Source organism: Notamacropus eugenii, chromosome 1 (assembly GCF_028372415.1).
Source record: "Notamacropus eugenii isolate mMacEug1 chromosome 1, mMacEug1.pri_v2, whole genome shotgun sequence".
Taxonomy (NCBI): domain Eukaryota; kingdom Metazoa; phylum Chordata; class Mammalia; order Diprotodontia; family Macropodidae; genus Notamacropus; species Notamacropus eugenii.
In genome coordinates, this window is record NC_092872.1 from 363009949 (window position 1) to 363027277 (window position 17329).

Genomic DNA, 17329 nt, shown 5'->3' on the forward strand with positions numbered 1-17329 from the left:
CAAATCTCATTTTGTGATTGAGCTACACATTCACAGTGCATTAATACTACAGAAATAATACAGCCTACAAAAACTTCAAAAAGTACTGAAGGAAGGTATTTGTTGGTTCACAGGTAAGGATTTCTGGCTAGTTTTCTGCCCCTTGAATTATTTCATGAGCCATCAGTGTTTGAAAAGAGATGACGTTCTCAAAAATTTCAACTTTCCTATTAATGTTATCTTGTATCTGCTTTGCATGCTTTATCAAGACCCACTATACACAATTATATAAGACGAAAATTGATAATTTAATGAAAATGGATGATTAGCCACAAAAATATAAAACAGTTAAATTAACAACACATGAAATAGAAATCTTAAATGACCCAATCTCAGAAAATGAAATTGAATTAGCCATAAAGGAATCATAAAAAAAAAACCTTGTACCAAGCAGAATAAGTGAATTTTATCAAACATTTAAAGAAAAACACATTTCAAAGTCGCAAAAATTATTGTAAAACCTTGAGAAGTAAAAAATGCTACCAAATACACTAAATAACATAGATCTCATGGTTCTACTGAGAGAAAGAAAGGAGAGGGTTGGAAATTAGTACTGATTCCAAAAAATTAAATAAAATCTTATGAAAAATTCTATAGAAGCACATGAAAAAATTCATTTACTATGTCCAAACTGGATGTATGCCAAGAATGTGAAGACAGATCAACCATGAGAGAATAATTAACAAAATAATTGTATTCAATTTTAATATGCTACAAAGTACACCCCAAAACAAAAGGTAGCATTATTTGTGATGGGAAAGTTTCTCAAATTGTTTTCTTCAGTTAACTTTTGCATCTCCTTTTCCATCTGACCAATTTTTCCTTTTAAGGAGCTATTTTCTCCAGTTAATTTTTGTACTTCCTTTTCCACTCGACCAATTTTCCAAATTGGGTTTTGGGTTTCCTCTTCCGTTTGATCAACTGTTCCTTTTAGAGAATTATTTTCTCCAGTTAATTTTTGAACTTCCTTTTCCATTTGTTCAATTTTCCTTTTCAAAGAGATGTTCTCATCAGTGAATTCTTTTTTTGTAATTTTAAAATCATTGGCCAATTTTTCTTCTATTTCCTTCTTCAGCTGTTCCAGGAGAGCTATTTGTGCTTTTGAGTAGTTCACAGTCCCTTCTGAAGTTTCAGATGGAAGTACAATCTCAGCTCTGACCTCTTTGGTGTTTGTGTTTTGGTCCTTATCCCTATAGAAAGATTCTATGGTTTTTTCACACTTCTGCTTTTTCTTGTTCATGATGTTGATTGAGTGTTGTGACTTCTGATTCTTTCATTCAGAAGCTGCAGAACTTTGTGTTGAGCTGATGTGTGAAAAAACTAAAAGCAGGTTTTTGTTTTTTGTTTCCCCTATCAACCCTGGGGTTAGCTTGTTAAGTGTGGGGGAGGAGTGGTCTGGTCACAGGAGATCTTCTCAGCTGAACTGAGGCTAAGGCAAGCTCAGGGGATGGTGATCCCAGCTGCCCTATTGTCTTTCCATTTCCCTTGGAGGTCTGAGGCACGCCTAGGTGCTAATGCATGTTCCCACCCCTCCTGGCTCCTCTCCTGGTGCTGAGGCTTGCCTGGGTCCTAGTGCAAGTTTTCTGTGCCCTTGGTTCTCTGTCCTTCCAGTTTGTCTCTGCCACAGTAGGAAGAATCCCCCTTAGCTATTTTCCTAGCCTCAGGTGTTATGAGACTATTTGCCCCCTTCTTCCCACTGATCCAGGATTTTTCTGGGGAAATATTTTATGGTTCTTTCACGGTCATCAAGGGGGGAGGAGAGAGCATTTACTGATCACTCCGCCATCCTGGCTCCCGGAAGTTCAAGTAGGTGACTTACCAAAGTTTAATCTTCAGGCCTCAGGAGCTGCTGCGCTGATATCTGGTGCTCAGCAGCTCTCACCAGCTTGGTTCAGCTTGTTTCCTGCCCTCGGTGCCACTCTGCTGGTTCCGCCCACCACTCTCAAGTTTCTCTGGCCCCTTCTGCTCCACTGTGCTGACCACGCTGCGCTGTGCTCTAGGGGCTCACCCCTGTGGAACAGATCCTTCCCATGGACCTTCCAGTCTAACCTGGGCTCTGAATCCATCACAGTCTGTCTCCCATTGGATTCCACACCTCCAAATTTAGTCAGATTCTCCTTTCAGAGGTATCCGAAGGAGTTTGTCCAAGAGCTTAGGTGAGTCATTGCTCTCACTCTGCCATCTTGTCTGGGAGCACGAAAGTTTCTCAATAAATAAACGAATGCCTCCTTTTTCCCACTGTTACTTGACATAGTACTACTGCAATGGCAATAAGAAAAAAGAAAATTAAAAAAGACATAATCTTTGGGAAAAAAAAGAGACAAAATTACTTCATTTGCAGATGGCATGATGACTCACTTAGAAAACCATAGGGAATCAGCAAGGAGCAAGACAGAGTTCTATCCTGTAAAGTTGCAGGATAGGAAATAAATATGGATTGAAATCTACATAAGTATATTAAGGACTTCCTATGTGCAAATGAGGCAACTACATGAAAATGATTCTACTCTTTGATTTCCCTTGATTACTTACTATGATATTCTATCCTCAAATCCCTACTACCAAAGGCAAATTCTCCAGTCCATTTCCAAAAGGAAGAACTGATGCTCAGGAAAACTTGTCAAAAGTGAGATTTAAGGCACAGAGCTAGAGGCATCCATTCTTATTATAAATTTCTTAAAGAAAAATAAACTAGTGAAAAAGACTTTCCTAAAATTATTTTACTTAAAGTGGGGATAAAAAATAATTCACCATTTCCACCCCCTTTTGTAAGTTACAATATCATTTACTTCATCTTGAGGGGAAAATTCTGGTCTTTTTTCTTTCTTCTTTTATTACTATGATTTCATTAAGAAGAAATGCTATCTAGTTTCCAAATGAAGAGCTAGAGAATGGTACAAGAGAAGTAAAACTTGTAGATGGAGGGAGACATCACACTATTGGCTTATTCCAGTCTTACATTAAAACTTTGACAGATGACACAAATATTTAGGCTGATTCTTGCTCCAAGTTACAATTGCCTTTTTCATTTATTTGAGTCTTATTGGAGACTTTTTTCACTGGGCGATATGTACAACCCAATTAGCTTCAGGGAATGTTCTGCTGTGTACATCCAGGTGTTAATACCACATTTAAGGAAACTGAATTTGAAATAAAATGAGAATGGTTAAACTGACATCTTCCTCAGTAATAATGGCAATTTTGAAGAAATTGGAAGGGATGACATTTATATATTGTGGATTTCTTTTTCTCTAAATATGTCTTGATTTCCTATTCTCAAAAGGATGAGATTTGTAATGAGTACATCTTAAATTTCACTAATCCAAATTTGCATGAACTTTTACATTTAAATGTAGCTCCTCCCCCAGAGACATTACTGTGGAGACTTGGTGGAGTGTGAATGTTGGCATGAAGTTATAACATAGAATTTCCAAAATTTCAGGACTTTTAACCATGGAGGAACTTCCATATAGGTAAAAATCATGAAGCTAAGATATAGAGAAGGCAAATGTGAGGTTCCTGCATAAAGAGAAGGCTATGAGTTATACTGGCATTCATGCTTCTGCTGAAAAGTTGGCAGAGAACTAAGGGTCTGGGCGTTGTCCTTGCAACCAAGAACAAGGATAGTAAATAGAATTAAGACTTCATTTCATGGTATAGCACACATGAAGGCAGGGAGAGATGAAATTAGATGGGCCAATGAGGTCAGACTGAAGAGGAAAGCAGATTGAAATTATTACAGTTAGTGAGGCTGCTAGAATCCAGTCCACAGTGCCAGATTTCTTCTATTTTCCTGTAGTGCTCTACAATTACTTCACTTCCCATTCCCCTCCAAATAGTGGGAGGAGCAATAGACAGATATTTAATCCACTTGACTGCAGTGATCATGCCCTGCAAATGGAAATCTATCCCACAAACACTTATATGTTTCCATTTGATTTGAACTTGCTATTAGAAAATATAACCTTTATCACTTGTATTCAATCCTATAAGTATGTAGTTTGGGATTAAGAGACATAAAAAGCAAGCCAAAAGAGAAGACCACTTTCATCATTTTCTTCTGAGGTGGGGATGATCTGGTTACAGGCAGAATTTCTACAGTTATAATGATTTCCAAAATATCAGTAGCCTAGATAGCTTTTGAACCATGAAATTTAATGAGGAAATGAGAAAGTAGCAGTGAACAGTATAGGTTGCTATGTTTATTCAGAAAATCACAAATCCTTCACAAAATGAGCCAAAGGGTCACCTAGTACCATCCTAACTACTTTGTTTCCAAATGGCTGAAGATAAGGGCTCTCCAGTTCCTATAAATTGGGAAAAAAATAAAAATCCAAAGACCTGGGTTTGAGTCCTAGCTGTATCACATAGTAACTTGATGTAGGCCTTTGAAAATTTCTTTACTTCTCTGGACTTTAGTTTCTTCATCCATAAAATGAGAGCATGGAATGATATGTTTTCCTAAGGCCCTATCAATCTTATCATTTTAAGATAACAATAATTTTGTGGTTTTAGGAAGGCATTAAAAACCTGCGTAAAGAGAAGGCTATGAGCTACACTGGCACTCTTTCCAAGACAGAGCAGCTCAGTACAAAGAAAAGCATCACAGACTGTAAGGCAGAGCTTCAAGATGTGGTCCTGTATCTATTACTTAATTATATGTCTTTGGGCAAGTTTCTTCAGGTTTCTCTTAGTTTCTACAATAAGAAGGGATTCGGATTAGATGAGTATTAAGATTTCTTTCTATTCTAATACTCTATAGCTCTGTTATTCTAAGGCCCTGTCTAGCTCTAATCATAAGTATCTGTGACTTTTGTAATCCAATAAAGTTATCATCATAAAGGATAATTAGTATATATGACTTTCAGGGGGAAAAGCAATCTTTGTGCAAAAATCATTTCCAGAAAACAAATACCACTGAAAGAAATTCATAATGCGCCATGTGATTGAATGTTTTAAACCTTGACTTGAAAATACAAACTCTATTATCTAGGGAATTCAATTTGATACTTTTATATTTGTGAATAAAATGAACACTGGCATATACTTGACTTAATTTATAGTTTTAGGAAAAATTCCAGAAATAGTTTAGTTCTACATTCCCTATTGTTATCTTATATTCTAATTATTTTCTCCCCTCTCCAGCCTATTATCTGATCTGCTACCACATCAATCATCTTAAGGCACAGGTTTGATGATGACCCTTTCTTGCTCAAATGTATTCAAAGGTTCCACATTGCCCCTAAATAAACAAACAAAAACTCTAGTCTGTAGTTTAAAGCTGTCCACAAGCTGGCTTCTATACACCTTTCTAGATATATATTACTCCTATTCATGCATTCTAAGTTCCAACCAAATCAGACGGCTAACTCTTCCCTGAACTTGGTATTTCATCATTCATCTTCATGTTTTTGCACCAGCCACTCTCCCTAGTTGGAATACACTACCTCCTCGCGTCTTTATCACCTCAAAGGCTTAACTCAAGTACCACTTCCTATATGAAACCTGACCACCCCAGTCATTTGTGTTTGCTCTGCCTACACATTACCTTCTACTTACTTTGTGGTAAACATTTATCTTCAAATAGAATTTTGATTGCTTTTGTTCTGAACTTAACGAACATCAAATAAAGTTAACATTTCCAGAAGATTGCATACAAACTGCAAATTTCTGTTATGTGGAACTTGCTTTTCTTTTTAAAAATACAATAAATTCAGTGTGTAATTTTCAAGGCTGTACTGATTATCTGTGATTTTTTTCAGGCCTTCTTTTTTTCTTCTGTGTATTTAAAAATGTTTCAATTACATTTTTATCGTTCTATTTTTTCTTTCTTTCATTCTTTCATTTCTTTCTTCCTTCCTTCCTTTCTTTTTTTTGCAATTCTATACCTAACATTTCTCTCATTCTCACCCCCATTGAAAAAAATAAGGAAAAGAAAAATGAAAACTTTGTGACAAATATGTATGGTCAACCAAAACTAATTCCCACATTGGGCACTTCAAAAAAAAGTGTATATTACATTCTACATTTTCAATCCATCCTCTATCTCTCAGGAAGTAGATAAAATTCTTTGTCTTTTGCTTTCTGGATCATTGCATTAATCAATGATCTTGCCTTTCAAAATTGTTTTTTTTTTTTAATAATGTTAATGTCCCCACATAAAATGTTGTTCTGGTTCTACTCGATTCAGTATGCCTCTTTGAACTTGAGTCTTCTCAGATTTCTCTGAAACTGCTGTTTTCATCATTCTTTTTGGCACATTAATATTCTATTATATTCAAATACTATAATTTGTTCTGGCGTTCCCCAGTTAGTGGGCACTTAGTTTCTAGTTATTCACCACTACCAAAAAAAGAGCTTCTACAAATGCTGTTGTGAATGTTGGTCCTTTTCCATTCTCTTTAGTCTCTTTGGTACAAATACTTTGGACTTCTTACTGTCACTACTAAGTCTAGTACTGGCATTACTGGGTATGCACATTTTAGGGACTTTGCAGACATGCAAATAACTTTCTAGAGCAGAACTCCCTTTTCTCCAACAGTGCATTAATATGCTTATCTTGCTACAGCCTCTCAAACAACTCCCATTTTCTATTTTATATCAACCTTTCCCACTATAATGGCATCCCTCCAATAAAAATGCAAGCACCTTGACATCAGGAATTAATTCATTTTTGTCTTTCTGTCTCTAGCTCCCAGCATGGTGGCTTTCACATTATAAAGTTATCTAATAAATTCTATTAGAAATGTTAAAAATTTCTCTTTCTAAGGTGCTCACAAGCCATTCCTTTAATAACGAGTTCTACATTACTAGGAATAGAAGTCCAGTTTGTTGATGCACATTTCATAGAGTTCACCTTTTGACCCTTTTTTGAAAATGAGTATGTCTGTCCTTCTCTAGGCCTATGACATTTAGCAATCTACAAAGATTTTTTCAGAAACTACTAAAAGTGGTATAGCAATCACATCTATGTAGGCAGCTACATGACATAGTCACTAAAGTGTTGGACCTGAAGTAAGGAAAACCTGAAGTCAAATCTACTCTTCAACATTTAGCTACTAAGTGACCCTATCCAAGTCATTTCACCTCTCTAGGTATCAGTTTCCTCATCTGAATATGAGGATGATAATGGCATCTATGTCAGAGGGTTGTTGAGAAGATCAAATGAGATAACATATGAAAAACATTTTATAAAATTTAAAGATTGAAATAAATATTAGTCGTTTTTTATATCATCATCATCTTCTTTCAGTATTCTAGGAGGAGTTATTTGTTATTTGAACTCATTTTCAGCCATATGCAGCCTGATCATCTTCTCACTTTTGGACAGTCTCCACTACCTGCTAACCATTTTTTTCTTACTTTTCTAGTTGATTTTTCTTGGTAGAAAAAGCATAAGCAAAGAAAAATTGGTAAATCTACTCTTCTCAACCTTATTCTTTTACCACTGTTCAGAATGCTCAGCCATCATGTATTTTACTATAAGTCCCATCCAGTGAGCATTCTATGGACCTAAGTATTTATAGATCATGATTGTTACAGGAAATGGCTCTTATTTGAAGACAGGGAAATTTGTGTGGAGTTGGAAGGATAGCAATAATGCAATAAAAAGGAGAAAAACATGAAAAGAGTGCCAATGGAAACATTTTTAAGAAGCACAAAATAAAGAAGAAGGATGTGCAAAAGGGGACTCTGACAAATAAGGCAGTGTTGGTACTATCATTCTAAATATTTACTTAAAAACTCATGCTGTTAGTAAAACTGCATGGTTTCATACGCATCTCTTTTTTCTGTTTTTCTTCTTTTTTTGGAGGGGAAAGGTAAGGCAATTAAAGTTAAGTGACTTACCAAGGTCACACAGCTAATAAGTGTCAAGTGTCTGAGGCCAAATTTGAACTCAGGTCCTCCTGACTCTAGGGCAGGTGCTCTATTCACTGCACTACCTAGCTGCCCCTCTGTCATTATTTGGCTATAGAAATATTCCCATTTGTGCATATTTGTCAAGGTCATAATAAAAAAATATTTTAGGTGTTTATTGAACAACTGCTATTTGCCAAATTGGTCTGCAGGATCCTAATGCTTTTGTAAACTTAATTATTACACTAAAATTGTATCCATAGCACTATAATTTAACTATCAATCTCTTTGCCAGTAACTCTTCATGGTTCCTTTGCCTTTGGGATCTTTGGCTCTAATTATTCCCAAGAGAATGGTTTTAATTTTTCCTTTTAAAACCATCACCTTGCCAGCTCTGCAGTGAAGTTATTGAATGCTTGGAGCTAAAGTACAATATTGTGACAGCTTCCTTTAAATTTTATTGTAAAGGGATATTCCTAGGAAGATGTCACCAGGCAACCATAAAAATGAATTATAGTGACTAGAGAACTATCTGCATCACACAGAGGCTGTCTACAATTAATACTATGGCTAAAGAATGCATGTGGTTTGGGGTGAAGAACACTGCTTTCCCTCAGAAAAAATGTATTGCCACCAATTGCTACAGGGTCTGAAAGCCATAATGATAAGTACTTACTTCAAAATTTCATTGTGAAGAAAATACTTTCTAATATAGATCTGAAGAAATATGAGATATCATTACTAGAGTATTATTTTGTACTTTCCCTCTGTTTACCTTTAATTATTTTACATTACTCATTATTCATCTTATATTTACCTATTTACTTACATGCTGTCTTCCCCATTAGAATGTAAAACTCCTTAAGGAGCTTTTACCTTTTTTATACCTCTAGCACTCAGTATAATAACTAGCACATGGTAACCATTTAGTAAATGTTGATTCTTTTAATTTTCTGTGGTCCTGTTCTCTATTCTGCTATTGTTTTATATTTAATATTCTGTGGGCTACTGTGCAATGTAAACAAGATTATTGCTTTTCGTAACTGAGATGTAAAACCATCTTCTATAGACTCACTGAAAGAGCTTCAGGACAACTCCAGGACAATAGTACCTGCCTCTTTCTATTACCATATGGTTTGATTTCTTCCACTAAGTTTCTATATTTTGACTATATTATAGTTCATGTAGTTTGGATATTATGAGTATGCAGTAGGGCACCTTAATAAATAATGTTCTTTCTAGACATGGAGTTACCCACTTGTAGTTCTTATTACCAGGGTGTCTAAGGCTTATGGATTACTTGATTTTTGGAGTTTAAAGCTGAAGTAAAGCTAAAGCTGATTAGGTATTGACAGAGTCTAACACTAATATAGTGACCCTCCAGAAGTGGAGGGTCACCACGTAACCTAGGGAGGTAAGGATTGACCCAGGTCAAAAAAAAAAAAAGCAAGTTAAAACCTCTGTGCAGATTAGTATTGTGATCATGTCTGTGTGTGGTCACAGCTTCTAGCACAAGTAAGATATAAAGACCTGACTCTAAAAACAAAAACATTCTGAAATGTTTGTATATTAATGTTATGCCTAGGAAGTTGTGGTGAACAGTTCTGCTTGAAATAATATGAGCAACAATTCTTTCTGCAATGATACTCTAGTTCCAATATAGTTTATTTGCTGAATTCTTGAGGATATTTTCAGAATTTTTCATGTTAGCTTATAAAGAAAAGCTATTTTCTAATGTATAATTCTGACCACAAGTTGATGTTTTTCCATGTAACTGGTACACGCAACTTGAAGTGATATGTTGTGTGGTTTTTAGCCTTCATTGTAAATATGCATGTCAGCAAAGTCAGGATTCTGATTTTTTTTTTTTTTTTAGTAGTAATCATCTGGGCTTGAATAGTCATCATAAAGTGTTCCATTTCTATTTAAAAAATGGTTATGCCATTTGTTTGAGTCTATTTTGTCAACATATTATTGGTTAAATTCATATTGATATTACTTATGGAGTATCTTTTAATTCCACTCTTGGCACATAATAAGTGCTTAATAAAAATTTTCCTTCATTAATATTTGGATCATATAGTAGACACCATCTCAAGAAAATCACTTTGGGCTATATTCTAAAAATCCAGGGGCAGATACCTGTTGTGATGCATTACTACTACTTTGTGAAATGCAATTGTTAAATTTGTGTTAATTGTTTGTCCTGGGGGGATTTCTCTAAATTTTTCTCTCTAAAATGTTAATCATGGTTCTGAACACATCAATTTGAGAAGGAAATGTTAATCTTTCTATAACTCCATTGAGAAGATCATTTCTGTGCTTCGTTAGCATTTCACAAGTTCCCATTTGAACACCTTCTAAATCAAATATCCAATTTACCATGCTAAAAGCATATGTTAAAGTTGAAATTTTGTGCAGATGTGAATTACTCTAAAAATATTATTCCCATTAAACTTCAATTTCAGAATACCACATAGTGTCTAAAGATATTTAGCTTCAACTTTCTCTTTCATAGCTTTATGTACAATGTGTCTTGTGTGGAGAAGACCATGGTGTTTATAATTATCATCTTCATTCACTGGTTTAATTGGGCCTCCAGAGTCAAGCTCAAAGTCTTCAGTCCTTATTCACACTTAGCATTCACTAATACGTTCACACTTATTGAGGCCACATGACATTTTGATATTAATGGAGAACTTTTCCATGAAATAAATCAACAGCGTAATGTGCTTTTCACTGGACCCATGTAACTTGAAGCCATTCATGCACTTCATGTGATTAATAAGATAATTTGGTGTGATTCTGTATTTAACTTGAAAGCCATATATAGTTCTACTGAAGAATGATGCTAGTGGATTTACATCTACACAGAAATTATTCTGTCTCCCTTGGAAATACAACATTTTATATCTACTGTCCTTGAGATGACTGATTGGTGGGTTTTAAATACAGAATAACATTTCAATGTAGACATCAAATATTCTGGTATTCTCACTTTGACTGGATCTATTTTATATATTCGTAATACAAAACTAAGCCATGAGATTAGTTCTGAATCAAGGGCTTTATTATAGTCCATAAAGGTACTTTAAATGTTACAGTGTTTTCAGGCAGCTTGTTCAATAATCATTACTCAGTAAATAATGAATTGTTCTTTATAATCTTGGGACTTTAAACACACCCTTTTTGGTCCTTAGTCAATACATTGTTTTCTTATGAGTGCTTATTGAATTTTTAATTCATACAATATTTTACATAAATAAAATAAGTACATAATTAGCCTATGTTTGGGTGCATCTCTACTGTTCTCTTTTGATAATAAATATGTGATGACTTCTGTTAAGAAAGATAAAATTAGGTATGCCTCAGAGGAGTTGATAAAGTGCTTTGCTAGTAATTCATGCGCTGCTATGGAATATTAAAGATGTTATCTTGACCCGACACTTTCTAGTTTTGCTGAGAAATTATATTTAGTTACCTCCCTTGACATAAATCCCTTGAATTTTTCTTTTGTTCTTTTCACTGCTTTAACCTTTTGGTGTTCACTTTCAATTACTGGATTTTTAATATGTTGTTTTCTGAATTCTATTCCATCTGTTTCTTTTTTGTTGTCTTCAATGACATAACATTAGTGTTCAAGTTTCCTATTACGTGTACTGGCTAGATAATAGCTGGCAACGACTCAGAATGCAGTGTATGACCTTGGCATCTTTGGTGTCTAACCAAGCTCTAAGTGTTCCACATTGTCTGCTTCATCTGCCTTCATGGCCATTGGTACAAATTGTTCTCATCTACCAATTCCACTGGAGGAAATCTTCACATGCTTGGGGTAGACACCCCCCTAACTCACCAATGGGTTTGAGACCCCTTGCTTACCCTCAACCTGGTTTGGTCCATCTGACAAAATGGTTTATCAGGGTGTGACCACTGCAAATGCTGCAGTTTCTTGGAGTCACAGGTTAGAGTTAGGTAGAACAGGTGGATGCCAAAGGTGGAAAGAGTCTCAAAAAGGGCTCGGCAGCCATCACACCAAATGCTTTCAATGAGGATGAACATGACATCAAGGTCAACTACTTTACTGAGGGTAAGTTCTTCCATTTGAAAAGGCTACAAGCCAAGACCAAAGTGGAAGGAGTGCTGGTGTATGATTTTCCTTTTAGAAGATGATTGTGCACTCAATGCAGCCTCTGAAGCTGAGATGCAACAAAGTATGGATCAATGTTCTGCTACCTGAGCTAATTTTGGCCTAATAATTAACACCAAGAAAACACAGGTTCTCCATCAGACACCACCACACCATCCATATGTGGAACCATCAGTTATAACAAATGGAGAAGTTTTGAATGCTGTGGATAAGTTCACTTACCTTGGTAGTGTACATTCCAGGGATGTACACATTGACAATGAGGTTGATGCAGGCATTGCCAGAACTAGCTCAGTGTTTGAAAGGCTCTGAAGAAAAGTTTGGGAGAAAAGACATATCAGACTAACTACCAAACTGAAGGTCTACAGAGCCACTGTGCTGACCTCATTGTTATATGCTAGTGAAACATAAACAATCTACCAGCACCATGCCAAGAAACTGAATTGTTTCCATTTGAACTGTCTTAGGAAGATTATGAGGATCACCTGGCAGGATAAACTACCAGACACTGAAGTTCAAGCTGAACTGCCAAGTATTCAAATTATACTTTAGAGAGTGCAATTCCAATGGGCTGGCCATGTAGTTTGAATACAAAATAAATGCTTTTCAAAAAGACTATTATATGGAGAACTTACATGGGGCAGGTGATCACATGGTGGTCAGAAGAAGTGATGCAAGGACACTCTCAACATGTCTCTCAAGAACTTTGGATTTGACTGTGCAACATCGGAGACACTGGCACAGGACCGCTCAGCATGGCATGCCCACAACAAAAAGGGTGCTTTGTTCTTTGAACAAAGCAGAATTGAGACAGCACAAAGTAAACATAGCATGCACAAATTTGGGATATCCACCCCAAATATTCACATGGACTCTCTGTGCCTAACCTGTGCTAGAGCATTCTGAGCTCATATTGGTCTGATCAGCCACAGTCTGATACACTGAAATTTCACTTTTATTTTTTTCTATTTTTTAAAATCTATTTATTTATTTTCAATTTTCAACATTCATTTCCACAAAATTTTGAGTTCCAAATTTCCTTCCCATCTCTCCCTTCCCCCCACCTCAAATTGCCAAGCATTCCAATTACCCCTACCACCAATCTACCCTCCCTTCTAACATCCTTTCCTTCACTTATCCCCATCTTCTTTTTTGTCCTGTAGGGCAAGATAAATTTCTATACTCCATTACATGTATTTCTTATTTCCTAGTTGTATGCAAGAACAACACTCCACAGCTGTTAAAAATAACTTTGAGTTCCAACCTCTCTTCCTTCCTCCCTCCCCACCTATCCCCACTGAGAAGGCAAGCAATTCAATATAGGCTATATATGTGTAGTTTTGCAAATGACTTCCATAATAGTCATGTTGTATAAGACTGACTATATTTCCCTCTATGCTATCCTGTCCCCATTTCTTCTGTTCTCTCTTTTGACCTTTTCCCTCTCCAAAAGAGTTGACTTCTACTTGCTCCCTTCTCCCATTGCCCTCCCTTCCATCATCCCCCCCACCTTGCATATCCCCTTCTCCCTCACTTTCCTGTATTGTAAGATAGGTTTTCATACCAAAATGAATGTGCATTTTATTCCTTCTTGGAGCCAAATGTGATGAGAGTAAGCTTCATGTTTTCGTTTCACCTCCCCCCTTTTTCCCTCCATTGAAAAGTCTTTCTCTTGCCTCTTTTATGAGAGATAATTAGCCCCATTCCATTTCTCCCTTTCTCTCCCTATATATTCTTCTCTCACCCCTTAATTTTATTTTTGATCCCTTCCCAATTCACCCTGTGCTCTCTCTCTCTCTCTCTCTCTCTCTCTCTCTCTCTCTCTCTCTCTCTCTCTCTCTCTCTCTCTCTCTCTCTCCGTGTGTGTGTGTGTGTGTATGTGTGTGTGTGTGTATAATCCCACCAACTACCCAGACACTGAAAAAAGTTTCAAGAGGTACAAATATTGTCTTTCCATGTAGGAATGTAAACAGTTCAACTTTAGTAAGTCCCTTATGATTTCTCTTTCCTGTTCACCTTTTAATGCTTCTCTTGATTCTTGTGTTTGAAAGTCAAATTTTCTATTCAGCTCTGGTCTTTTCATCAAGAGTGCTTGAAAGTCCTCTATATCATTGAATGACTATTTTTCCCCCTGAAGTATTATACTCAGTTTTGATGGGTAGGTGATTTTTGATTTTAGCCCTAGTTCCTTTGACTTCTGGAAAATAATATTCTATGCTTTTTAATCCCTTAATGTGGAAACTGCTAGATCCTGTGTTATCCTGATTGTATTTCCACAATACTTGAATTGTTTCTTTCTAGCTGCTTGCATTATTTTCTCCTTGACATGGGAACTCTGAAATTTGGCTACAATATTCCTAGAAGTTTCTCTTTTTGGATCTCTTTCAGGAAGTGAGAGGTGGATTCTTTCAATATTTATTTTGTCCCTTGGTTCTAGAATCTCAGGGCAGTTTTCCTTGATAATTTCATGAAAGATGATGTCTAAGCTCTTTTTTGATCATGGCTTTCAGGTAGTCCCATAATTTTTTTTTTCATTTTTTTTTTTATTTAGCTTTTAACATTCATTTTCACAAAATTTTGGGTTACAAATTTTCTCCCCTTTTCTCCCCTCCCCCCCCAAACGCCAAGCATTCTAATTGCTCCTATGACCAATCTGCTCTCTCTTCTATCATCCCTCTCTGCCCTTGTCTCTGTCTTCTCTTTTGTCCTGTAGGGCTAGATAGCTTTCTATACCCCTTTACCTGTATTTCTTATTTCCTAGTGGTAAGAACATTACAGTTGATCCTAACACTTTGAGTTCCAACTTCTTTAGCTCCCTCCCTCTCCACCCCTTCCCTTTGGAAGGCAAGCAATTCAATATAGGCCAAATCTGTGTAGTTTTGCAAATGACTTCCATAATAGTTGTGTTGTATAGGACTAACTATATTTCCCTCCATCCTATCCTGTCCCCCATTACTTCTATTCTCTTTTGATCCTATCCCTCCCCATGAGTGTTGACCTCAAATTGCACTCTCCTCCCCATGCCCTCCCTTCTATCATCCCCCCCCACTCTGCTTATCCCCTAATCCTCCACTTTCCTGTATTGTAAGATAGGTTTTCATACCAAAATGAGTAGGCATTTTATTCTTTCCTTTAGTGGAATGTGATGAGAGTAGACTTCATGTTTTTCTCTCACCTCCCCTCTTTATCCCTCCACTAATGAGTCTTTTGCCTCTTTTATGAGAGATAATTTGCCCCATTCAATTCTCCCTTTCTCCTCCCAATATCTTTCTCTCTCACTGCTTGATTTCATTTTTTTTGTAAGATATGATCCCATCCTCTTCAATTCACTCTGTGCACTCTGTCTCTATGTGTGTGTGCGTGTGTGCATGTGTGTGTGTGTAATCCCACCCAGTACCCAGATACTGAAATGTTTCAAGAGTTACAAATATTGTCTTTCCATGTAGGAATGTAAACAGTTCAACTTTAGTAAGTCCCTTATGACTTCTCTTTGCTGTTCACCTTTTCATGGTTCTCTTCATTCTTGTGTTTGGAAGTCAAATTTTCTTTTCAGCTCTGGTCTTTTCATCAAGAATGCTTGAAAATCCTCTATTTCATTGAAAGACCAATTTTCCCCCTGAAGTATTATACTCAGTTTTGCTGGGTAGGTGATTCTTGGTTTTAGTCCTAGTTCCTTTGACTTCTGGAATATCCTATTCCATGCCCTTCGATCCCTTAATGTAGAGGCTGCTAGATCTTGTGTTATCCTGATTGTATTTCCACAATACTTGAATTGTTTCTTTCTAGCTGCTTGCAATATTTTCTCTTTCACCTGGGAGTTCTGGAATTTGGCCACAATGTTCCTAGGAGTTTCTCTTTTTGGATCTCTTTCATGTGGTGTTCTGTGGATTCCTTGAATATTTATTTTGCCCTCTGGTTCTAGAATCTCAGGGCAGTTTTCATTATTTCATGAAAGATGATGTCTAGGCTCTTCTTTTGATCATGGCTTTCAGGTAGTCCCATAATTTTTAAATTGTCTCTCCTGGATCTATTTTCAAGGTCAGTTGTTTTTCCAATGAGATATTTCACATTATCTTCCATTTTTCCATTCCTCTGGCTTTGTTCTGTGATTTCTTGCTTTCTCATAAAGTCCTTAGCCTCCATCTGTGCCATTCTAGTTTTGAAAGAACTATTTTCTTCAGTGAGCTTTTGAAGCTCCTTTTCCATTTGGCTAATTCTGCTTTTGAAAGCATTCTTCTCCTCATTGGCTTTTTGAACCTCTTTTGCCAATTGAGTTAGGCTAGTTTTCAAGGTGTTATTTTCTTCAACATTTTTTTGGGTCTCCTTTAGCAGGGAGCTGATTTGCTGTTCATGCTTTGACTTCATGTCTCTCATTTCTCTTTCCAGCTTTTCCTCCACCTCTCTAACTTGATTTTCAAAATTCTTTTTGAGCTCTTCCATGGCCTGAGCCCATTGAGTGGGCTGGGACACAGAAGCCTTGATTTCTGTGTCTTTGCCTGATGGTAAGCATTGTTCTTCCTCATCAGAAAGGAAGGGAGGAAATGCCTGTTCACCAAGAAAGTAACCTTCTATAGTGTTATTTCTTTTCCCTTTTCTGGGCATTTTCCCAGCCAGTGACTTGACCTCTGAATATTTTCCTCACACCCACCTCACCTCCTGATCCTCCCAGCCAGTGTTTGGGGTCTGAGATTCAAATGCTGCTTCCAGCCTCAGGGCTTTGGGCGGGGGCAGGGCTGCTATTCAGTGTGAGATTAAATTCAGATGCTCAGGTGAGGGCAGGGCTGACTCTCAGGCTCAGTTCCCTCAGGGAGTTTATGCACAGACCTTCAACAATGGATCCAGGCTCCTGCCTGCTTGGAGAGCCCTGGTCTGCCGCTGCCCCTCAGCTTCTGTCTCCCGAGGGGGCCCGAGCCATGGGGGCACCCCACTCCCCCCTCGACTCGCCAAAGGGACTCTCTCACCGACCCCCGTCACCTGTGGGTGGAGGTACTTGTGCGGCCGCTGGAGATCCCGTCCCTGAAGCCCGCTCGGATCTGTTCCTCTCGGTGCCGCGGCCACGGCAGGGCTGTACTCAGCTCTCAGTCCCGGCGCCCAGTCCGCAGCACAAAGGACCTTTTACGAGAGGTTTGCGGGTCTCTCTGGAACAGAAATCTCCCTCGCTCCAATGTTCTGTGGCCTCTGGGTGCAGAATTCGCCGTGAGTTACTTCTTTGTAGTTGTTCTATGAGTTGTGGGTTCGGAGCTATGTGTATGTGCGTCTTTCTACTACGCCATCTTGGCTCTGCCC